The sequence below is a fragment of the Ochotona curzoniae genome, unplaced genomic scaffold (assembly GCF_017591425.1).
Source record: "Ochotona curzoniae isolate NIBS_2020 unplaced genomic scaffold, NIBS_Ocur_1.0 contig_3255, whole genome shotgun sequence".
In the NCBI taxonomy this organism is placed as follows: domain Eukaryota; kingdom Metazoa; phylum Chordata; class Mammalia; order Lagomorpha; family Ochotonidae; genus Ochotona; species Ochotona curzoniae.
Genome location: NW_024465777.1, coordinates 2,175,882 through 2,186,172, shown reverse-complemented (window position 1 = coordinate 2,186,172; position 10,291 = coordinate 2,175,882). Strand labels below are relative to the sequence as shown.

The following is a 10,291-nucleotide window of genomic DNA, read 5'->3' as shown; positions in this document are numbered from 1 at the left end:
CGGAGCAGCCCAGCTCCAGTCATGTGTGGCCATTTGGGGAATAAACCAGAAGATGGAAGATCTCTCTCTCTCTCTCTCTCTCTCTGTAACCCTGCCTTTCCAATAAAAGTAAATCTTTTTTTAAGTTCTATAAAAAACAAATAAATAGGGCCCGGCGCGGTGGCGCAAGTGGTTAAAGGTCCTCGCCTAGCACACCTGGGATCCCATATGGGCGCCGGTTCTAATCCCGGCAGCCCCGCTTCCCTTCCAGCTCCCTGCCTGTGGCCCGGGAAAGCAGTCGAGGACGGCCCAAAGCTTTGGGACCCTGTACCCGCGTGGGAGACCCGGAAGAGGCTCCTGGCTTCGGATGGGCATAGTATCGGCCCGTTGCGCTCACTTGGGGAGTGAATCATCAGACGGAAGATCTTCCTCTCTGTCTCTCCTCTCTGTATATCCGCCTTTCCAATGAAAAAATAATAATAAAAAAAATAAATCTTAAAAAATGACTTATTAAAATAAATAAATAAATAGAGCCTGGCATGAGGGCTCAACTAGCTAATCTTCCACCAGCAAGCACCAGGATCCCATATGGGCGCTGGTTTGTATCCCAGTTGCTCTACTTCCCGTTCAATTCCCTGCCTATGGCCTGGGAAAGCAGTAGAGGATGGTCCAAAGCCTTGGGACCCTGCACTCGCGTGGGAGATCCGGAAGAAGCTCCTGGCTCCTGGCTTGGGATTGGCTCAGCTCTGGCCATTGTAGTCATTTAGGGAATGAACCAGTGGATAGAAGGTCTTTGTCTCTCCTTCTCCCTGTAAATAAGTCTTTAAAATAAATACATAAATGAACTTGGGAAAAATGGACGGACAGCCTCACAGGCTGTGTCCAGTGCTGCACTATTCCTCCAGAGGGCAGCCTTCTCCTTCTAACCCGTCCCGCAGCTGCTGCCTGGCAGCCAAAGCAGGCGGCTGAGGCTCCCGGGAACGGCTCGGGCGGGCGGCTAAGGCTCCCGGGGCTCCCGGGAACGGCCGGGTGGGCGGCCGAGGCTCCCGGGAACGGCCCAGGCGGGCGGCCGAGGCTCCCGGGAATGGCTTACAGGTAGGGGTGGCAGGTGCAGTTGTGCACCTTACTCTCCCATTTCACAGCTGGAAAAAGCAAGGTTCCAAGAGGTTCCAAGGTCCCTGGCTGAGAGCCACACAGATGGGTGGGTGTGGGGCAGTTTGCTTCTCTGAGCTCCACTTTCCTTAAAACACACTGACCCCTTAGAAATTGAATTTCTGTGTTTATAGACTGGACTTTATGCACACCGCACATCCCAGTCATGGCCTCACAGCAGACTTTTTTTTTTCCACTTAGCTTGAGGCCTGCTCAGGAACACGTGTTCCCTTCCTTGTCACGGTTGAAAGGTGCTGTGTTGTCACATTTGGTTCACCTGCTCGTGAGCTAGCAGGGGCGCGGGGGCATCTGAGGTGTTTCTCCCTTTGGTGAGTAGGGATGATGGTTCCAGGAACGTCATTTTTGTGTGCACCCGGTTCCCCTTTCTGGGGTATATACCAGGCGTGGAATTGCTGAGTCATGTGGTAACTCTGTGTGCCAGTGTAATTTTTTTTGAGAAACTGCCCAGCTGCCCCAATATCTGCCTTCTCGAGCAATGTAAGAGGCCTACTGTGTGCCCAGGCCAGTGCTTGTTACCGTCCATCTTTTTCACTAGAACCATTCCAGGGGGTATGACTCATCGTGGTTGTCACTTTCATTTCCCCAAGAACTAACTAATAGCGTTGTCTGGTCTTGTATGAGATTTCCAATATTGCTGGAACATTGAATGAAAAGATGGAAGTTCCTTTTTGATGCAAAAGTTTTGAAATGCAAGCATCCATGGGCCTTCAAGAAGTTCACGGGATGGGGACGGTGCAATGTTATAATACAGTGAGTTAAGCTGCAGCCTGCAGTGCCAGCAACCCATATGGGTGCTGGTTCGAGTCCTGGCTCTTCCACTTCGGATTCAGTCCCCTATTAATACACCTGGGAAAGCAGCAGTGGATGACCCAAGCACTTGGGCACCTGCCACTCACAGGGGAGACCTGGCTCGAATTCCAGGCTCCTGGCTTTGACTGGTGCAGCCCTGGACACTGCAGTTCAAGTGGGGAGTGAACCAGTAGAGAGATGAGATCTCTGTCCTTCCCTGCCTCTCTGTAACTCTGCCTTTCAAATAAATAAATGAACCTTTGAAAAACAAAAAAGTTCGTGAATGGGTAAGCATTTAGCCAGGAGGTGAAGACCCTCATGGCCCCCATGAGTGTTGGACACCATCTTCAGCCGCTGACCCCAGCTTCCTGTTGATGGGAACTCTGGGAAGCCACAGTGATGACTCAAGTGGTTAGGCTCCTCCCACACACGTGGGGAACCTGGGTTGAGTTTCTGCTCCTGTTTCCTGGCTTTGTCTCAGTCCAGGCCACCACTGGCATCTGGGGCGAGAAGCAGTAGGTGGGAGTTCTAGCTCACCTGTCATGGGGTCAACATGGTGGCTTCATAAGTTAATCCTCCATCTGCAGCACCCATTTGTATCCTGGTTGCTCCACTTCTGATCCAGATCCCTGTTTATGACCTAGGAAAGCAGCAGAGGATGGCTCAAGTCCCTGGACCCACGTGGAAGACCCAGAGGAAGCTCCTGGCTCCTGGCTTTGCATCAGCTCAGCTTTGGCTACTGCAGCCATTTGGGTAGTGAACCAGGGGATGGAAGATCTCTCTTTCTTGTCTGTCTCTCCTTCTTTCCAAGAAATCTGTCCTTCAAGTAAAAATAATAAAATCTTAGAAAATCATGTGCATCAAAATAAGCTTATCTTTTAATTTTATTCTCTACACACTTTAAAAAACAAACCTTACTTGCATTTTATTTGAAAGAAATGGATAGCTAAGATTAGGCCCATCCCTCTGGGAGAGGAGCAGAGGCCTACAGCATTGACCTGCCTAACAGCACAGGGCTTAGGGAAGGAGTGTTAGGGCTTGGGATTCCATCTGGCAAACATTTGGGGATGGGCGGTTGGCACCCACATGAAAGACTTGGATGGAGTTCTGGGCTCGTAGCTTCAGCCCTGGCTGTTGAAGGCTTTGGGGAGTGAATAGCAGTTGGAAGGTCTTCATCTGCCTCTCCTTCCAACAATGAAAATACATGAATACCTACACTTCCCATCAGTGTACATAGGAGCCAGATCTGGGGCAGATCTGGAAGTGGTCCACAGGGGATGTCCCCTTGATTAGGCCACAACACCTGCTAGTACCGCTAGGAGCTGGATATGGGAGCAGGCCTGGCCAGGCTGCAGCACCCACTGGCACATGTTGAGGCTAGATCTGGGAGCAACCTAGTCCTTCTTGACTAGACTGTAGCACCCACCAGGACAAGTAAGTACCAGGTCTGGGGATAGACTGGGACAGAACACAGCACCTGCTGCTCCACCTAAGACTGGGTCTTGGGGCTCGCTGGTCTGGGCTGAGCTGCAGTGCCTGCTGGCATACAAGAGAGCCAGGGCTAGGGACCAACTAAACAAGGACTCTTAGGAGTCATCCCAATGGGTGGCTCCAGCTAATGGTCAACCTTAAGGACATGGATGTCTGGTCTGGCCACGGAGCTCCTGTTGCTGACTCCATCTAAGGAGAGACAACATCCTGGGATGCACAGGAAGGCAGGACAGCCAGCCCTCTGATTCAATGTTGAATAATGCTACAGGTCAAATTCTGCAACAAGCATCTGAGGCTACGGATATACCAGACAGACATTGGCAACCGGCAAGTACAGGAAGTGGTATCACATTTGGCACAACAAAGCCAACGCCATCTCAGAACAATCAAGACTGCTCAAGTAAATTCTTTCCCCCATCAGAGTGCCTGGAACAAACTCAGAGGACCATCTCCGTGCCCTGGCACTGATGTGATCTGGCAGCAAGGAGCAGCATCCTCCCTCCTCCCCCTCTACCCTGTGGTCACAGGAGGGAGGGAGGGGGCTTTTCCCTGGCTCACCGGCCCCCCACGCCTTCCTAGCCCACCAGAGACCTGAATGGTTTGCAATCCTCTCATCTATGTAACAAACATTTAAAAATAAACAAATCTAAATTAAAAACACATGAATAAAACTCTACAAACATTTTTCATAAAATTTACTATGAGGGCTGGCACAAGGATATAGCATGCTACGTCTCAGCCTATAGAACCAGCACACTGTATGGGTGCCACTCGGTGTCCTAGCTGCTCCACTTGTGATCCACCTCCCTGCTAATGGCCTGGAAAAGCAATGGACAATGGCCCCAGGGCACCTGCACCCACCCAAAGCTGGTTCTCAGCTTTGAACTATCTCTGGCCATAGCGACCATCTGGATGGGAGATCTCTCTCTCTCTCTCTCTCTAATTCTTTTTTTTTTTTCTTTTAGGATTTATTTTATTTTTATTGGAAAGGCGGATATACAGAGAGGAGAGACAGAGAGGAAGATCTTCCATCCGATGATTCACTCCCCAAGTGAGCGCAACGGCCGATGCTATGCCGATCCGAAGGCAGGAGCCTCTTCTGGGTCTCCCACGCGGGTGCAGGGTCCCAAAGCTTTGGGCCGTCCTCGACTGCTTTCCCAGGCCACAAGCGGGGAGCTGGATGGGAAGAGGGGCTGCCGGGATTAGAACCGGCGCCCATATGGGATCCCAGGGTGTGCAAGGCAAGGACCTTAACCAGTGCGCCACCGCGCTGGGCCCTCTCTCTAATTCTTTCAAGTAAAATAAACAAATCTGTTTTAAAGACTTATTTTTATTTTTATTGGTAAGACAGATATACAGAGAAAAGGAAGTACAGAAAGAAAGATCTTCTGTCTGCTGGTTCACTCCCCAAGTGGCTGTAACAGCCAGAGCAGAGCCGATCTAAAGCCAGGGGCCAGGAGCCAAGAGCATCTTCTGGGTCTCCCACATAGGTGCAGGATCCTAAGGCTTTGGGCCATCCTCGACTGCTTTTCCAGGCCATTAGCAGGGAGCTGGATCAGAAGTGGAGCAGGTGGGACACAAACCAGTGTCCACATGAGATGTTGGCACTTGAAGATAGAAGATTGGCCTATTGAGCCATGGTGCTGGTCCCGTTTAAATAAATAAATCCTTAGGAGAAAAATAATGTACTATGGCCAATCACTGTGAGGCGTCCCTGAGACCCATAATTTTTCATCACTAATAAAACTTTTCCACAGGCAACAGCTTGTCTTGTTTTTTCGCTTTTGTCCCCACAATTATCAGAGTGGCACATGGAGAAGGTAAGTGGAGGCTAGCCTCCCTTCGTGCCGTGGCTCTGGTCTAGCTCTCAGCAATCCTGGCTTCCTCAGAGCTGTGGATGCAGTGGTAGGCCCAGAATCCGGGGCCCCAGGCAGGCGATCTCTGCTTATACGGAACTGGTTTTACATATTTTGCATTCAGGTGAACAGAAGGGAAACTGAGGCAGCTCTCAGAAACTTCACCAGGAATGAGGTGCAACAGCAGGACTGGAAGTGTGCTTGGTCCTCTGGACTGTGTGCGTCTGCCTGGGACAGAGGTGGTGTCACTTACTCAGTGGTGACCTTAGGCAGGTCGCTCGCCAGCCCTGCAGCCATCCTCCACCACCACCCCAACCCCTCCAGTTGTGGGGCACACACGTCCCATCCCTAACCGTGCCCACAGCACCCAGATTTTTGGTTGGCTGGCAGAATGCACTCTCCTTCACATGGAGTGTTGGCCGGAGCTTTTGTGTAAAGTGGAGTTCTGAGGGAGAGATGCTCTCTTTGCCCTTTTTTTCCCCCTACTTCATCTGAAAGGTAAAGATACAGGCCTGGTGCGGTAGCCTAGTGCTTAAGGTCCTTGCCTTGAACGCGCCGGGATCCTATACGGGCATCGGTTCTAGTCCCGTCTGCTTCACTTCCCATCCAGCTCCCTGCTTGTGGCCTGGGAAAGCAGTCGAGGAAGGCTCAAAGCCTTGGGACATTGTACCCGCGTGGGAGACCCAGAAGAGGCTCCTGGCTCCTGGCTTCAGATCGGCGCAGCTCTAGCCATTGCGGCCACTTGGGGAGTGACTCATCGGATGCAAGATCTTCCTCTTTGTCTCTCCTCCTCTCTGTATATCTGCTTTTCCATTAGAAATAAATAAATTAAAAAAAAAAAGAATTCATTCAATTTCATACATCTACCCCCATGGGCAGGCTGAACTCAGAAGCCTATAGTCCAGTCAGGTTTCCCACATAGATGGCAGGACTCCAAGTACCTGAGCCATTACCTGCTACCTCCCAAGGTTTGCATTAGCAGGGAACAGAACTGGCACCCTGGGACGGGGTGCAAGCCTTCCTAACCTGCTGTGCCACGATGCCTGCCCCAACACCTGCCCCTCTGCTCCCCTAGCTCTTCCCACTCCCCATCTCCCAGGCTTTGTTGATAAGGTTCTGTATGTACCAAGCCTCGCCTCCCTTGGCTCTGCACCTGCCCAGGTCTGACCCCACACGGCCCCGTCTTCACCCAGCCCTACCTGCTGTAGGCGAGCGGGCAGTGAATTTGCAGGTGAGAGATCTCTAGCTCTTTGTTGTGCTGCCTTTCAAAAATATTAAAATCAACATTTAAAATCAAAAAACCAAAAAGCCCTGCAGGGGCTAGCACTGTGTCTTAGTAAGTTAAGATACCAGCTACAGTGCCAGCATTCCATATGGGCACTGGTTCAAGTCCCAGCTGCTCCACTTTTAGTCCAGCTTCCTGTTAATGTGCCTGAGAAGGCAGTGGAAGATCACCCAAGTGCTCAGGTCCTTGTACCCACGTGAGAGACCAGGAAGAAGCTCCAGGCTCCTGGCTCCTGGTTCCTCGCATTAAATTGACCCATCTATTATGGCCTTTTGGAGAGTAGGCCAGAGAGAGAGATTTCTCTTTCTCTTCCAACCTCTGGTTAATAACTGTCTCGCAAATATGTAAACAAATCTTAAAACAACCTCATCAGTATTTTAGGTTGATCGTATGTGGCAAACCCATGTCACACCTATATGTTAGCTAAGATACCTGAAGTCCCCACTGGGTGCCTGGCAACCATGCCGGGTCTTTGTCCCCCACACCCTCCTGGGTCCTCCTGGTAAAGGCAAAAACCCTATTTCCAACTCCACTTATGAGGTTCAGGCTCAGAAATGTCTCCTGACCTGGCCAACTTCACAGTGCCAGAAACTGACTGGGCAGGAATGCCACCTCCGCAACCTCAGGTGTGCACCACACACCTCCTGCAGCAATTCCTGGTTCCCAGGCAGCGAAACTGCAAAGCCAGCCCCAGCTACCCGAAACTCAACGGCAGCGAACACGCTTAGTCCCCTCGCTGGCTCCCATCCTTCCGCCTGCCCCACCCTGCCACCCCCACTGCCCTCCAGGGCCCTGGGGCCCTGCTCCGACCTCAAACCTGCTGGGCCACAATTCCTTCCAGGTTCCCTCACCTGTGAAGTGGGGATAATGATAGTGCCTCTCTCTCTCTCTCTCTCTTTCGGCTTGTAGGTAAAGTGCCTGCTACCAGCAAGTCAGTGTTCAGGCTGCAGGAGGAGGCGCTGACATTGGGCGTAGTAGACCAGATGGCAGCAACATCTGTCGCTGTGGCAGGGGACACCAAGCTAGGAGACAGTGCTGCAGCAGCAGCCTGCAGCCGCCCAACTCGGCAGTGGAGAACAGACCTTAATCTGGGCTTAGGCTCTGACTTGGTGTGGTTAACAGAACCTACTTGCTCTCCACTGGGCAAATGATATATCATAAAAAAATATTTCATAAAACATATGTGTTTATTTATTTCTATTTGAAAGGCAGATTTACAGAAAGAAGGAGAGACAGAGAAAGATCTTCCATCTACTGGTTCGCTCCCCAAGTGGCTGCAACGGCTGGAGCTGAGTCAGTTCAAAGTCAGGAGCCCAGAGATTCTTCCTGATCTCACACACGGGTGCAGCGGCCCAAGGACTTGGGCCATCTTCTACTGCCTTTTTCTTTTAAAGATTTATTTATTTATATTGCAAAATGAGATATACAGAGAGGAAGAGAGACAGAGAAGAGGATCATCCATCTGATGATTCACTCCCCGAGCCACCACGGTCGGAGCTGAGCCAATCCGAAGCCAGGAGCCAGCAGCCTCTTCTGGGTCTCCCACACAGGTACAGGGCCCCAAGACTTTGGGCTGTCCTTCACTGCCTTTTCAGGCCATAAACAAGGAGCTGGATGGGAAGTGCAACAGCTGGGATACAAATCGGCACCCATATGGGAGTCTAGCACATGCAAGGTGAAGATTCAGCCACTGAGTTATCACGCCAGGCCTAATTTTTTTTAACATTGTCCTTTTTTTTTAAATAAAAATTTTAAATTTTATTTATTTATCTATTTATTTATATTGGAAAGGCAGATCAGATTTATGGAGAAGGACAGAGAGACTTTCCATCTATTGGTTCACTCACCAAATAGCCTCAATGGCCGGACCTGAGCCGATCTGAAGCCAGGAGCCTGGAGCTTCTTCAGCGTCTCCCACATGCGCACAAGGTCCTGAGGCTTTGTGCAATCCTCTACTGCTTTCTCAGGCCACAAGCAGGGAATTGAAAGGGAAGTGGAACAGCCAGAACACAAATTGGCACCTATATAGGATCCTAGTGTTTGCAAGGTGAGGATTTAGCCACTGAGCCACTGTTTTGGGCCCATAAAACATTTTTTTAAGATTTATTTATTTTTATTAGAAAACCAAATGTACAGAGAGGAGGCGAGACATACAGGAAGATCTTCTAATGATTCAATCCCACATGGCCGCAAGGGCCAGAGATGAGCCGATCCAAAGCCAGGAGCCTGGAGCTTTGGCCAGGTCTCCCATGCGGTTACAGGATCCCAAGGCTTTGGGTTGTCCTCTATTGCTTTCCCAGGCTACCAGCAGGGAGCCGGATGGGAAGTGGAGCCATCAGGACACAAACTAGCACTCATATGGGATCCTGGCACATGCAAGGTGAGGACTTTAACTGCTAGGCTACCATACCAGGCCCAAAACATATTTTTTAAAACAAAATTCATTCATTGATCTGAAAGACAGAGTTACAGAGAGAAAGAGAGAGATCTTCTATCCACTGGTTTACTCCCTTAATGGCTGTAAGAGCTGGGGCTGGGCCAGGACAAAATCAGGAAGTGGAACTCCATCTGGGTCTGCCACTTGAGGCCCTCAGCGCTTGGACCACATGCAGTGGCAGGAGCTAGACCGGAAGTGGAACAGGCAGGGCTGAAACCAACACTCATGTGGGGTGCCCCTTTGCAGGCCCACACACAGGCCCCAGTCAGGGTCATTCATAGGAGGCACTGACCTGGACCCATGTGGGAATTAGATTCTACAAACAAGGCATGAGGGGTGCAAAGAGGCCTGGAGATACTCAGAGAGGGGAAGTGGGCTGGAAGGCTTCCTGGAGGAAGTGAGGTTTAACCTGGGCTTGGAGGACCGGGGAGATTTATAGACCACAGAATCTGTGTCCTGGAGCGGTGTCCAGTGGTGTGGTCACAGCTGCCAATCCTTTCTGAGCCACATTCCACGCCGAAAGCCTCTCACATATTATCATGTCACGACTTCCCTCCATCTTCCGCAGTCAGTGTGAGAGGGGATGAGAGAACCAAGGCCCAGCAAACACAAAAACCCAGGGTGGGCAACTGGCACGGCCATTAAATGCTGCTTGGGGTGTCTGCAGCCCAGGTTGTGGGGTCCACCTCTGCTGCTCAGCCAGCTTCCTGGACAGGCAGCAAGCGATGGTGCAAGGACATGGGTCCCTGCCACCCTGTGGGAGACACATGGAGCTCCTGGCTTCTGGCTCCCACCTGCTTCAACTCCAGCTATCACAGGCACTTGGGTGAGTGGAACAGTGGATGGAAAACCTCTTTCTTTCTGTCTCTCTCCCTTTAAAATAAATGAAAATAAACACGTTTTTACATTTTTTTTCTAAAAAAATGTAAACATGTTAAAAACAGGCATGGGGTCACACAGCTAGTAGGTAGCGGAGCGTGCATTTGATCCCAGGGCTGCTGGCTACAGCATCTGGACTCAGTCCCCATGCATTCCTCCCACCTTGTGCCCAGTGACCTGTGAGGCATGAAGCTTTTTAATTTACTTTTCAATTTAAAACACTTATTTAAAAGATTTGTTTATTTGCAAGGCAGAACGACAGAGAGGGAGAGACAGAGATCTTCCACCTGTTTCACTTACCAAATGGTCGCAATAGCGGGGGCTGGGCCAGGTTGAAGCCAGGAGCCTGGAGCTTCTTCCAGGATGTCCACTTGGATGCAGGGGCCCTAGCATTTGGGCCAT

The 10,291-nt window shown here is 50.7% G+C and overlaps 1 long non-coding RNA gene across 2 annotated transcripts; it reads right to left on the bottom strand.

Moving 5' to 3' along the window:
- Positions 1-5,200: 5,200 nt before the first annotated feature.
- On the bottom strand, positions 5,201-10,227 carry LOC121156140. Of its 2 annotated transcripts, none has more exons than XR_005883803.1 (3): positions 10,190-10,227; positions 5,656-5,779; positions 5,201-5,516 (listed from the first exon to the last, which is right to left on the bottom strand). It is a non-coding gene; the product is annotated as an uncharacterized LOC121156140 (long non-coding RNA). The 2 variants fall into 2 exon arrangements; XR_005883802.1 differs by lacking the exon at positions 10,190-10,227 and adding an exon at positions 8,421-8,591.
- Positions 10,228-10,291: the final 64 nt, after the last annotated feature.